The sequence below is a fragment of the Lynx canadensis genome, chromosome D2 (genome assembly GCF_007474595.2).
Source record: "Lynx canadensis isolate LIC74 chromosome D2, mLynCan4.pri.v2, whole genome shotgun sequence".
Lineage (NCBI taxonomy): Eukaryota > Metazoa > Chordata > Mammalia > Carnivora > Felidae > Lynx > Lynx canadensis.
The window spans coordinates 18,542,125-18,557,143 of NC_044313.2; positions in this window are offsets into that span (position 1 = coordinate 18,542,125).

Here is a 15,019-nt window from a genome sequence, read left to right on the forward strand (position 1 = left end):
GGAAAATTAGAGAACTAAGTGATACACTAAAAAGAAATAATATACGCATAATTGGTATCCCAGAGGAGGAAGAGAGAGGGAAAGGTGCTGAAGGGGTACTTGAAGAAATAATAGCTGAGAACTTCCCTGAACTGGGGAAGGAAAAAGGCATTGAAATCCAAGAGGCACAGAGAACTCCCTTCAGACGTAACTTGAATCGATCTTCTGCACGACATATCATAGTGAAACTGGCAAAATACAAGGATAAAGAGAAAATTCTGAAAGCAGCAAGGGGTAAACGTGCCCTCACATATAAAGGGAGACCTATAAGACTCGTGACTGATCTCTCTTTTGAAACTTGGCAGGCCAGAAAGAATTGGCACGAGATTTTCAGGGTGCTAGATAGCAAAAATATGCAGCCGAGAATCCTTTATCCAGCAAGTCTGTCATTTAGAATAGAAGGAGAGATAAAGGTCTTCCCAAACAAACAAAAACTGAAGGAATTTGTCACCACTAAACCAGCCCTACAAGAGATCCTAAGGGGGACCCTGTGAGACAAAGTACCAGAGACATCACTACAAGCATAAAACATACAGACATCACAATGACTCTAAACCCGTATCTTTCTATAATAACACTGAATGTAAACGGATTAAATGCGCCAACCAAAAGACATAGGGTATCAGAATGGATAAAAAAACAAGACCCATCTATTTGCTGTCTACAAGAGACTCATTTTAGACCTGAGGACACCTTTAGATTCAGAGTGAGGGGATGGAGAACTATTTATCATGCTACTGGAAGCCAGAAGAAAGCTGGAGTAGCCATACTTATATCAGACAAACTAGACTTTAAATTAAAGGCTGTAACAAGAGATGAAGAAGGACATTATATAATAGTTACAGGGTCTATCCATCAGGAAGAGCTAACAATTATAAATGTCTATGCGCCGAATTCCGGAGCCCCCAAATATATAAAACAATTACTCATAAACAGAAGCAACCTTATTGATAAGAATGTGGTAATTGCAGGGGACTTTAACACCCCACTTACAGAAATGGATAGATCATCTAGACACACAGTCAATAAAGAAACAAGGGCCCTGAATGAGACACTGGATCAGATGGACTTGACAGATATATTTAGAACGCTGCATCCCAAAGCAACAGAATATACTTTCTTCTCGAGTGCACATGGAACATTCTCCAAGATAGATCATATACTGGGTCACAAAACAGCCCTTCATAAGTTTACAAGAATTGAAATTATACCATGCATACTTTCAGACCACAATGCTATGAAGCTTGAAATCAACCACAGGAAAAAGTCTGGAAAACCTCCAAAAGCATGGAGGTTAAAGAACACCCTACTAACGAATGAGTGGGTCAACCAGGCAATTAGAGAAGAAATCAAAAAATATATGGAAACAAACGAAAATGAAAATACAACAATCCAAACGCTTTGGGACGCAGCGAAGGCAGTCCTGAGAGGAAAATACATTGCAATCCAGGCCTATCTCAAGAAACAAGAAAAATCCCAAATACAAAATCTAACAGCACACCTAAAGGAAATAGAAGCAGAACAGCAAAGGCAGCCTAAACCCAGCAGAAGAAGAGAAATAATAAAGATCAGAGCAGAAATAAACAATATAGAATCTAAAAAAACTGTAGAGCAGATCAACGAAACCAAGAGTTGGTTTTTTGAAAAAATAAACAAAATTGACAAACCTCTAGCCAGGCTTCTCAAAAAGAAAAGGGAGATGACCCAAATAGATAAAATCATGAATGAAAATGGAATTATGACAACCAATCCCTCAGAGATACAAACAATTATCAGGGAATACTATGAAAAATTATATGCCAACAAATTGGACAACCTGGAAGAAATGGACAAATTCCTAAACACCCACACTCTTCCAAAACTCAATCAGGAGGAAATAGAAAGCTTGAACAGACCCATCACCAGCGAAGAAATTGAATCGGTTATCAAAAATCTCCCAACAAATAAGAGTCCAGGACCAGATGGCTTCCCAGGGGAGTTCTACCAGACGTTTAAAGCAGAGATAATACCTATCCTTCTCAAGCTATTCCAAGAAATAGAAAGGGAAGGAAAACTTCCAGACTCATTCTATGAAGCCAGTATTACTTTGATTCCTAAACCAGACAGAGACCCAGTAAAAAAAGAGAACTACAGGCCAATATCCCTGATGAATATGGATGCAAAAATTCTCAATAAGATACTAGCAAATCGAATTCAACAGCATATAAAAAGAATTATTCACCATGATCAAGTGGGATTCATTCCTGGGATGCAGGGCTGGTTCAACATTCGCAAATCAATCAACGTGATACATCACATTAACAAAAAAAAAGAGAAGAACCATATGATCCTGTCAATCGATGCAGAAAAGGCCTTTGACAAAATCCAGCACCCTTTCTTAATAAAAACCCTTGAGAAAGTCGGGATAGAAGGAACATACTTAAAGATCATAAAAGCCATTTATGAAAAGCCCACAGCTAACATCATCCTCAACGGGGAAAAACTGAGAGCTTTTTCCCTGAGATCAGGAACACGACAGGGATGCCCACTCTCACCGTTGTTGTTTAACATAGTGCTGGAAGTTCTAGCATCAGCAATCAGACAACAAAAGGAAATCAAAGGCATCAAAATTGGCAAAGATGAAGTCAAGCTTTCGCTTTTTGCAGATGACATGATATTATACATGGAAAATCCGATAGACTCCACCAAAAGTCTGCTAGAACTGATACATGAATTCAGCAAAGTTGCAGGATACAAAATCAATGTCCAGAAATCAGTTGCATTCTTATACACTAACAATGAAGCAACAGAAAGACAAATAAAGAAACTGATCCCATTTACAATTGCACCAAGAAGCATAAAATACCTAGGAATAAATCTAACCAAAGATGTAAAGGATCTGTATGCTGAAAACTATAGAAAGCTTATGAAGGCAATTGAAGAAGATTTAAAGAAATGGAAAGACATTCCCTGCTCATGGATTGGAAAAATAAATATTGTCAAAATGTCAATACTACCCAAAGCTATCTACACATTCAATGCAATCCCAATCAAAATTGCACCAGCATTCTTCTCGAAACTAGAACAAGCAATCCTAAAATTCATATGGAACCACAAAAGGCCCCGAATAGCCAAAGGAATTTTGAAGAAGAAGACCAAAGCAGGAGGCATCACAATCCCAGACTTTAGCCTCTACTACAAAGCTGTCATCATCAAGACAGCATGGTATTGGCACAAAAACAGACACACAGACCAATGGAATAGAATAGAAACCCCAGAACTAGACCCACAAACATATGGCCAACTCATCTTTGACAAAGCAGGAAAGAACATCCAATGGAAAAAAGACAGCCTCTTTAACAAATGGTGCTGGGAGAACTGGACAGCAACATGCAGAAGGTTGAAACTAGACCACTTTCTCACACCATTTACAAAAATAAACTCAAAATGGATAAAGGACCTAAATGTGAGACAGGAAACCATCAGAACCTTAGAGGAGAAAGCAGGAAAAGACCTCTCTGACCTCAGCCGTAGCAATCTCTTACTCGACACATCCCCAAAGGCAAGGGAATTAAAAGCAAAAGTGAATTACTGGGACCTTATGAAGATAAAAAGCTTCTGCACAGCAAAGGAAACAACCAACAAAACTAAAAGGCAACCAACGGAATGGGAAAAGATATTTGCAAATGACATATCGGACAAAGGGCTAGTATCTAAAATCTATAAAGAGCTCACCAAACTCCACACCCGAAAAACAAATAACCCAGTGAAGAAATGGGCAGAAAACATGAATAGACACTTCTCTAAAGAAGACATCCAGATGGCCAACAGGCACATGAAAAGATGTTCAGCGTCGCTCCTTATCAGGGAAATACAAATCAAAACCACACTCAGGTATCACCTCACGCCAGTCAGAGTGGCCAAAATGAACAAATCAGGAGACTATAGATGCTGGAGAGGATGTGGAGAAACGGGAACCCTCTTGCACTGTTGGTGGGAATGCAAATTGGTGCAGCCGCTCTGGAAAGCAGTGTGGAGGTTCCTCAGAAAATTAAAAATAGACCTACCCTATGACCCAGCAATAGCACTGCTAGGAATCTACCCAAGGGATACAGGAGTACTGATGCATAGGGGCACTTGTACCCCAATGTTCATAGCAGCACTCTCAACAATAGCCAAATTATGGAAAGAGCCTAAATGTCCATCAACTGATGAATGGATAAAGAAATTGTGGTTTATATACACAATGGAATACTACGTGGCAATGAGAAAAAATGAAATATGGCCTTTTGTAGCAACGTGGATGGAACTGGAGAGTGTGATGCTAAGTGAAATAAGCCATACAGAGAAAGACAGATACCATATGGTTTCACTCTTATGTGGATCCTGAGAAACTTAACAGGAACCCATGGGGGAGGGGAAGGAAAAAAAAAAAAAAAAAAAGGACGTTAGAGTGGGAGAGAGCCAAAGCATAAGAGACTGTTAAAAACTGAGAACAAACTGAGGGTTGATGGGGGGTGGGAGGGAGGGGCGGGTGGGTGATGGGTATTGAGGAGGGCACCTTTTGGGATGAGCACTGGGTGTTGTATGGAAACCAATTTGTCAATAAACTTCATATAAAAAAAAAAAAAAAAAAAAAAAAAAAAAAAAAAAAAGAAACAGGCTCCAGGCTCTGAGCCATCAGCCCAGATCCTGACGCGGGGCTCGAGATCATGACCTGGCTGAAGTCGGACGCTTAACCGACTGCGCCACCCAGGCGCCCCCATAATTTTATCTTATAATTCATCTATTCTCTCCTCTGCCTCTTCAATCCGTGCTATGGCCACCTCCATTTTATTTTGCACCTCATTTATAGCATGTTTTAGCTCCTCATGACTATTTCTTAGTCCCTTGATCTCTGTAGCAATAGATTCTCTGCTGTCCTCTGTGCTTTTTTCAAGTCCAGCGATTAATTTTATGGCTATTATACTAAATTCTTGTTCCATTATATTGCTTAAATCGTTTTTGATCAATTCTTAGCTGTCACTACTTCCTGGAGTTTCTTTTGAGGAGAATTCTTCCCTTTCGTCATTTTGGGCAGTCCCTGCGGTGGCTCTAAACTGCACGGCACTTCCCCTGTGCGGTAGGGAGTAACTTGTGTTGGTGGGTGGGGCTACACTCAGACCTGATGTCTGCCCCTGGCCCACCACTGGAGCCAGTCAGACTGGTGTGTACCTTATCTTCCCCTCTCCCAGGGGAGAGGAGTGGTGTGGAGTGGTATGGCCTCTGTCTGGGCTACTTGCACACTGCCAGGCTTGTGGTGCTTCTTCTATGGGATATGGCGTATTAGCCGGTGTGGATCCTCAAGGTGCACAGGGGTGTGAGGGGCATGCTTAGCTCACTTTGCCATCAGTGGTCCCCTGCAGGAGGAGCCCTGCAGCACCGGGGGGGAGGCAGACCCGTCGGAGGGATGGATCCACAAAAGCACAGTGTTGGGTGTTTGCACGGTGCAAGCAAATTTGTTGATGGGAACTGGTTTCCTTTGGGATTTCGGTTGGGGGATGGGAAAGGGAGATGGCACTGGCCAGCGCCTTTGTTGCCCACCAGCTAAGCTCTGTCTTCTGGGGCTCAACAACTCTCCCTCCCAGCATCCTCTCACCCTCCCTGCTCTCTGAGAGCAGAGCTGTTGACTTTTAACATTCCAGATGTTAAGTCCCGCTGGCTGTCAGAACTCACAGAGTCTGGCCCCTCCACTTTTGTAAGCCAGACTCGGGGGCTCTGCCTTGCTGGGCGGGCTGCCCCTCCACCACCCTGGCTCTCTTCTGCCAGTCCATGGAGCATGCACCGCCTCTCTGCCCTTTCTACCCTCTTCTGTGGGCCCCTTGTCTACGCTTGGCTCTGGAGAGTCCATTCTGCTGGTCTTCTGGCAGTTTTCTGGGCTATTTAGGCAGGTGTGGGTGGAATCTAAGCAATCAGCAGGACAAGATGAGCCCAGCGTCCTCCTATGCCACCACCCACCCCTCCCTCCTTCCCTAGTGGCTTCCTTTTCAAATGAAAGGGCAGATCTGCAGGTAAACAGGAAGGAGCAGGCCCTTCTTGCCTCCTAACATCTGGTCTCTCTTCAGAGCCCCATATTGGTAACACCTAAGAAGAAGCCAAATGATCATGGAGAATGGTGTTTTGCAGTCCCAGGTTGAGTATTATGAAGCAGAGTGTATAATGGTGAACTTGAGGCAGAGAGACAATAGTTGGGTAATACTGGCCAAGGTTTCACCAGTGGTATCAATACTATTGATATGAAAGGAGGTTAGCAATGGGACCCAAAGCAGCCACCAGAAAAATAAGATTTCTCTGTGAGAGTTAAACTGGTAAAACCTTTGATTACCCAGCTGCAAGAATCAACTGTGACTCCACCTCTGACTCTGGCACTGCAGTTATGAGGGTGCACAAAACTTTACATGAGGTTCTCTGAGTTTATCCTCAGGGAGACAAGACTGGCAGGTCTTGTTAAGTAGAGTTAAGTAGAAACCTAATCATTGTCTCGTACCATGTTGGGAAAGAGACTCTGTGAGCAGACTGGGTGCATTAGTCTAGAAAAGACACCCAAAAAGTGCATGAGTGCACTCAGTCATGATTGTGGGCCTGATGTTCACAAACAGACTCTTTGAAGTGATTATGTAAACTGTAGCTTGGCAGAAATTGAATATTTGAGGTAATGAATTTAATTGATCATAAGAGTGTTCTTTTTAATAAGATGCAGTGACTGCTAAGGAGAGGTTGGCTGCTTGAAATGCACACTAGCAAGAAGAATTTGAAGTTTGAAGTAATAAGAGTGATTGAAGTATTTCAATATGTAAATGTGATTGGCTTCTTCTGCAGCTTTAGGTGCAGCCATGATCCTCATCCCCAAAGGGTAAAATAGGTTAATGCCCACCCTCCCATGTCCCTGAAAGTAGTTGTTTTGCTGATTGAGATGGGACAGTCACATCAGTAGAGGCTTAATCCAATCAGAACATTGTGTCTAAAGACCCCTAGTGGATGGGTGAGCCCCTGGGAGCCCAAGATCTCCCAGAATCCACACTGCCCCCTTCTTCTCTACCTGCTCTGCCAACACTGGGGAGCTGGGTGGATGGAAGTATCTGGGGTTGCTATTATGCTAAAGCCTTCTTCTCTGGGAGACCAGGAATCAGACGTAGTGGATATTGGCAACAAAATGTGAACTCTGGCGCCTGGTGGCTCAGTCAGTTAAGCTTCTGACTCCGGCTCAGGTCATGATGTCACTATTTGTGGGTTTGAGCCCCGTGTCAGGCTCTGTGCTGACAGCTCAGAGCCTGGAGCCTGCTTCGTATTCTGTATCTCTCTCTCTTTGTGCCCCTTCCCCACTCATGCCCTCTCTCTCTCAAAAATAAATAAACATTAAAAAAACAAAACAAAACATGAACTCTGCTTGATCATTTATTTTCCTGCACCATGGATGTAGCAATTGTTCCTCAGTCTTTCTTCTTCAGAGAATTTTTTGGCATTTCATGTGGACTTGTCTACAAGCAGAGAATGCTTTAGCCATGTCTGGTTAAGAGTTCTAGTTCACGTGACATTTCTATTTCTCATCACATTAACGAATTGTTTGGCCTCTTAGCTTGGGCTAACATGAGCCAACTCCACATCATTGGGTCCAGTCTTGCAGTGCTGACAAGATTTAGATTGTGAGACTTCAGAGGCAGGTCCCAGAGGTGAGCCATGGTGAATTCACCAAAGTAAATGACTTCTTTAGAGCCCTCTGAGCAACTAGCCAATGGAGTCTCTCTGACCTTGCTGGGCAATGTTCTGCTCAAGCCATAGCAGATTTCAAATTCCATTTTGAGGTGGCCTTTTCTACAAGATAAATTCTAACCCTTCTTGGAGCTTAGTTCTTGATAATAGTCCCTATGGCTTTATTGCTACTCTTTTGGGTATAAATAAGTGGTTTATTATTTTTTTTATTTATTAAAAAGGAAAAAAAAACAGTAAATGTCTTTTGAAAATTAACTCACAGGTCATCTGTAAAGCTTGTAAGAGGAAGCTGCTCTTTTGAAGCAAGACTGAGACCTGTGACCTGCTCTGCCAGGACTCAGTGGGCCTCTGTTTGAAAATCATGTCTATTTTATTGAAAATGTTTGCATTGGGGAAGATGTAAGGGTTTTATTCAAAGTTTCTACTATTTTCAGTCTTTGGATCTCTTCAGAATGCAGAGATGGAATTAGCTGTGTTGTCTTAATTCACAATGAATGCTATCCACACCTAAAATTCACAGAGTGTTCTATAGCTGACATTTTTTTTAATGGCGATATTTAATCAAGGCTATGGCTTCAAGAGCAACAATTCTGCTTTCCTGCATTTCTTCACACCTCATTGACTCTCCATCTTGTAAGATCTGGTTTCCAGGCCCATCTTGGTCTTCTCTGCCATGTCTTTTCATTTTTGTTTCTCTCTCCTAATGGTTTTATGACTCAATGCTCCAATTTTTCTCCATGCAGCAAAATGTCATTTCTGCATTGTTTTATATAATTTATATCATATACTATTTTCTGCACTAAATTATTTAACTTTGGGGAATGACAGATGACAGATGAGTATGTTGCTTGCTTTTCTTTTTTAATTTTTAATGTTTATTTATTTTTGAGAGAGAGACAGAGCATAAGAAGGGGAGGGCAGAGAAAGAGGGAGAGAGATAGACAGCATGATTGGGGAAGGGCAGAGAGAGGGGGAGACACAAAATCTGAAGCAGGGTCCAGGCTCTGAGCCCTCAGCACAGAGCCTGATGCAGGGCTTAAACTCAGGAACCATGGGATCATGACCTGAGCCAAAGTCAGATGCTTAACCAACTGAGCCACCCAGGTACCCTGTGTTGCTTGCTTTTAACAATGAAGAAGCACTCTGCCATATTTTTGCCTTGTCTGCCAGGATGCTCAGTGTGAAAGTCAATACCCCACAGATCTCAACTTTATTTGTCACTTCTTAAGAAGGGTGACATCATACAGTCTAATTACATTAACTAGCTTCTCTCTGGTCTCTCTAACTTATTACATTAGTTTCTTAGGACTGCTGTAACAAAGCACCACAAACTGAAATTTATTACCTCTGAGTTCTGAAGAACAGTAATTCTGAAGTCATAAATCAAGGGACATCCTCCCCCTAAAGGCTCTAGAGAAGAGTCTTTCCTTGTCTCTTCCTAGCTTCCTAGCTTCTGATGATTTCTAGCAATCCCTGGCCTTCTTTGGCTTCCAGCCACATTACTCCAACTTCTGACTCCACGTTTGCATGGCTATCTTTCCTCTGTGTGTCTCCACTGTGTGTTTACCTAACTTTCTTATAAGGACATTAGTCCGTGGATTTAGGGCCTACACTAACTCAGACAATTTCATCTTTGCCTAACTGATTATATCTGCAAAGACCTTAGTTCCAAATAGGGTCATAGTATGAGGTTCCAGTGGACATGTCTTTGGGGGTATTCTGTTCAACCCACAACACTCATCATGGCTCATATGGCCTTCATGGCACCCATCACGATCTGAGTATTCTTTTAGTATTATATATATATTCTTTGTTTACTATTTGAACACTTCTGACACCTTTTCTGCTCCAACATACTGGACTATTAGTTTTATGAGAACTGGGGCATTTTTATCTTATTCCATACTGAAAGTTTGGCATCTAGTAGGAACTTGAAAATATTTTTGTTCAATTAATTATTTAACTGATTTAGAGCCTGATTTTAATAGCTTCTCCCTAATACAATGTGTTTCCCTTTTTAATTTTTTAAATTCTTATTTTATCTTTATTTTTTAATGTAATCTCTACCCACAACGTGAAGCTTGAACTCATGACCCTGAGACCAGGAGTTGCGTGCTCAACTGACTGAGCCCACCAGCCGCCCCCGTGCTTCACTTTTTTAAAATTGATTTTGAGTTCTCCTACTTATCTTTGACTAGCCACCTAAAATTCTTTTGAGAACAAAAGGTAGAGAAGAAATTACAAACAAATAAAAGGCAGTTGTTTAGAACTCACAGTGTATTTTTCCTGAGAAATAATGTGATGAATCATGATTAGACCCCCCAGGCCATCCTTTAGAGTTAAAAGTTTTTAAAGTTAAAAAGTTAAAAGCATTTTTAACTTTAATGTATCAGAAATATATATTGGAATGCAAAAGACTGAAAAATAATAGTGTTTTCTGTGTAGTTTCTTTCAATGAGCATATGGGAGTAGGACTGTGCAGGTACCTGGCATACAGTGGGAGGCCAGGAAATGTTAAATGCATTCATTAATAAAAGCCAAGGAAGCTACCAAGGTACCTAGCCTACCATAGGCTCTCTTTCCTTGCTACAGAAAATATGATGAGGTGTTAGGGCATAGTAGGTGGGGTTTGGATTTGAATTGTTGTTGTTGTTGTTGTTGTTGTTTGATGTTTATTTGTTTGTTTTACTACTTTCGGCTGTCTTCTGTTTTCAGCTCCCCTGGGGAATACTTACTGCGTCTCTGGAGAGACCTTTATGTTTGGTTGCCCTAAACAGAACCCCACTTTGGACTAAGTTTTCTGAATCACGTCTTTCCCTGAGTCCCTCATTATTATGCTGAGCATATCGTACAGCGAAGAACTTGGGATAATCCTTAATGAAAACCATCCTGAAATGTGATACCAAATGTAGCTGATGTCACAATTCATACACTTATTTGAAAATGAATCCGAGGAGGGAAAAAGGGAGATGTGAGGGCAGAAGGCAGATCATCCGTGATCTTTACTGTCTTAGTTACAGAGACCACCAGAGGGACAGAGAATGTTCTAGAATGATTTTCACTACAGTGGTAATTGCTTTATACCATTTCATTGACTTTTCTCCCTCCTCTCCCCTCCCCTTTTTTTAATGGAACAAGAGCACTCAGCTGTGGAATGGATGAAACATCAAAGACAGATAACAACATAACAACCCCAGTTCCCTTGTAGGAGGGCGTGTGGTTGATTGACAGTGTTTGTTGAGTCCATGGTATGAGTTCACAAATACATTTTAGGGGTCCCTGAAAGTCATTCTGGCATATGACATCACCTATGGCAAGGATCAATCATACTGGGAATAGAATAGTAACCTTTCTGTTTGTGACTCCTTCCTGAATGCACTGACATATTCTTTGAAAGACATTTCCTCTTCAAAGCAGACAGGAGCATGTTCCATGGACCTCATAGACAGTCATTAAAAGCTGGAGTGACCATGGGTGCTGTGATTTGGCCTCATCAGAAGCACACAGCACTCCTCACTGATATTCGTGTGTGTCATGTGAAAGCAGCCAAGCAAATCCAGTAGTTCACCTGATTCCCCAGATTTTTGCTAAAGGCTAGATTAAAAGAAGAGCAGCATTCACTTTCTTTCTGAATTTAGTGGTGTCACGTTAAGAGGCATCGCTTTTCTTTTTTGCTGAATTTTTTCATTAAGGGAATGTGAGTATTTTAAAAGAAAAACCCAAAATTCTCAGGGAGTTATCACAACATGAGTTTATTTCTGGGTTATATCACTGTCCAGTGCAGTTGTTTCTGGACAATTAGCTTTCTACTGGTCAAGGACCATCTTGAGTCGCCACTCTCTGTCAGCATCTTCTCCATTCAGAGGGTGGGTGGAGAAAGAGGATGGGGTATCAAACATGGGAGGTTGTTATGAGTTAGGTCTAGAAGTGGTTCACTTCATTTCTGCCCAAATTCCATTGGCTAAAACCATCATGTGCCCCACTTAACAGCAATGGAAACCGAAATATGTTGTGTAGCTGGATGCTCAGGGAGAAGAAGTAATAGGTATAGTAATCATCTAGTTAACTTATGCTCTAAATGGCAATGTTTAGAGAAGTAGGTCTCTCTCATAAGCAAGATGATGTAGGAGGAGCAACAGAGCTGGCCTTAAGTTAGGTTTCCTGGGGCATTAAGTACAGAGGTTATATACAGCCTTTGGCACCCCAATTACGACACACTCCTCTGGGCAAACCGAGGTTATTCTCAACTTGCCATGCATTATTGGGCATGATTCCAGTCATTTCTTAAGAAATTGAGACACAGAGAAAGAAAGTGCTTATTCTAGACCACATAGCTAATTGTGGCAAAGTGGCAAGAACAATGTTGATATCAATATACTGTTGAGTTTGCTTCTCTTTCTCTCTCGATAATACTTGTATATGCATGCATGTGAATGTATCCGTACACACATATGTATGTGCATATACATATATGCATATATATGTTAAAGAATTTGAGGATTTTAGTTAGTATTAACTAAAATCTACTTTTGGTGCATCATTGTTTTTTTAACACCGTAATTAAGAACAACTGACTTATGACAAAGAAAAGCAGTCTATTTAGCTTGCTTTTGGGACCAAATAAATAAACCTAACCACTGATTGATTAAATAAATAAATAAATAAATAAATAAATAAATCGAAATTATTTGTTAGCGAACATTTATGTAGTGTCTATGATATGCAAGACACCAAGAGCCCTAAAATTATTTACTCACTTAAATCCTCACTTAGGGAAGTACAATAAAGACTTGGATTGCAAGTAACTTGTTCTGCGAGTGTTCCACAAGATGAGAAAACATTTCTAATAAATTTTAACTGGCTAAACAAGTGATGTCTTGCAATATGAGTAGTAAGTGATGCTGAACATCACATGATCACAACTGAGCCAATGTTTCTTCTCTCTCTCTTGCTACGGGATTGTGGGTGATCATCTCTCATGCTCAGATGCTCAGTCTCAGGCTGTAGTGTTTGGCAGAAATCAGTGATTTTTCAGAACATTGGAAGGTGCCCATAACTGACATTAGTGTATTTTTTTTGTCACTTCAAAGCATCTATGTATAGTCCTTTGCTTTTCCATACCAGAGTAAGCTTGGGAATGCTTTACTTCATTCTAGGTCAGGCTGCCTGCAGATATAGACCCTTTCCTCTGTTGTCTTATTGACAGTTATATTAAATACAGCATATGACAGAAGTTTATTAATGCTGGATGTAGCCAATATCCATATGAGTGTATACAATGTCCCCCATGCAGAAAAAGATTCCATTGGGCCAATAGATAGCACTGATTCCGTTAGTGATAGTGAAAGTCGTCCTACACAATAATTCTCCTCTCTCTGGTCTCCCTCACATTAGCCATGAAGGTTTTCAAAGGTAAGTGCATATTAATTTGTTTATTTTCTTTATATTTTATATTTTCTTTATTATTTTGTATTACAGTATTGCAATCATTTTTATAGGAATGTTTTTGGGTTGTGGAATGAATCATCTGAGTTTCCATTATTATGGGGAAAATTGCTTTGATATACAACTGCTTTGGATTACAAGCATGTTTCAGAAACAAATTATGCTCATAAACTAACATTTTACTGCACTATTGTTATTCCTATATTAGAGATTAAGAAATTGAGGTCCAGGAGGGTTAAGTAAGTTACCTGAGTTACATAAGTAGTGACAGAGCAGGATTTGAACTTAGAAAGTAACTCCTCAGCCAGTTCTCCTAGCTGCTACATTATGGTGCCCCATAGCAGATCATAAAGAGGCAGAGCAGGTCTCATGCAGATACAGAGGTTTCTTACAAATTCCAAGTATCCAGGTTCTTTCTATATTTCATCTACTGTCTCTGCTTTACTTTATGGCATGAAAACAAAGAGGCTGCCCGTCCCTCTCACTCCCCTGAGGCAATATACTTCTTTATGTGTAATGGAGGAGAGGGATTGGTTTCGTATCTTGAGTCTGCTTCTCCCTATGATTCATTGGCCCAAACTTGCCCAGTATGCCTCCCATCTCTGAACTAATCACTGGCAAGGGGCTGAGTTAGCATGATAGATCGGCTTAACTTCAGGTCAATTGTTTGGTATAAAGTAGATGATAAAGAATCAATCATAAGATCTATTGTAGACACCAACACTTCTAGGCATAAACCTGATTCAAATACATTGCCTCATTAGCTTATTCAAGTAATACATAGCAGTTCATGGTATTCCCTTACAATGAAATGACATTTTAAAATGTTGGAGCACTTTTACATATGTTGTCTCATTTCCCAATTAGTAGGCAGTACAAGTTTTATGATCCCTACTCCTTAAATGAGGAAACAGATGTTCAGGAAGGAGGATGTGTGTTTTTCAAAGATACACCACTAGCTTGTGTGAGAGCAAAATTTGAACCTGTGTCTCTTAACACACGGTGCAGCCATTATCAACTAACTACTCTGTCTTCATTAGTGTGAAGTCACACACTAACGAGCAATCTCTGGGCAGGGTAGATATCTAACTGGGTCATTTTAGGCGATTTTATTTATTTTAAAGTTTCTTTAGCAGGACTTACGCATTTTGTATTTGTCTTGATTCTCTTGGGCAATTTCTAACTAGATTTTGCCTCTTATACTCAGCCTAAATGTTCTACTTTTTCTATCCCTAAGGATTTGGGCTGTTAAAAATTTTTAATGCTGGAAGCTTTTTATGCATGAAGAAAAAGTTTAGGAAGAACATTATAGCAGCCAAATCTCTAGGACATGATGCACTTCCTCTGCAAGGAATTAAAACTTTTAGAATTTCTTTGTTTCATTAAAAGCATAAGAACAAGCATTAATTAACAGGAAAATTATTAAAATAATGCATAAAACATGTCCTGCTGGTCGCTGGAGTCTGATAGTCTTAATTCTCTTTTCTTTTTATTTTGCTCTGTCCTATAAATAGTATCCAGAGCTTAACCACGATGCCATAAATTAATTCATTTGAGAGAACTAATTGTAATGATAACCATAGTAGGGGCGTGACTTTTAGCATTGTCATGTTCAGAGACTTTGGAGTTTATGATGTAGTGAAGCCAAGAATTGGTGCACCATGGCTCTGAGGGGTCAGTATGTTGTTGACTTTGTCATGACCCTTGTTAAATTCTGAATTTTATAGAAATGATGAAAAGAGCTGGAAATATTCTATAATGCCTAGAACATAACAGACACCTAATACATATATATTTCTTGATAAAT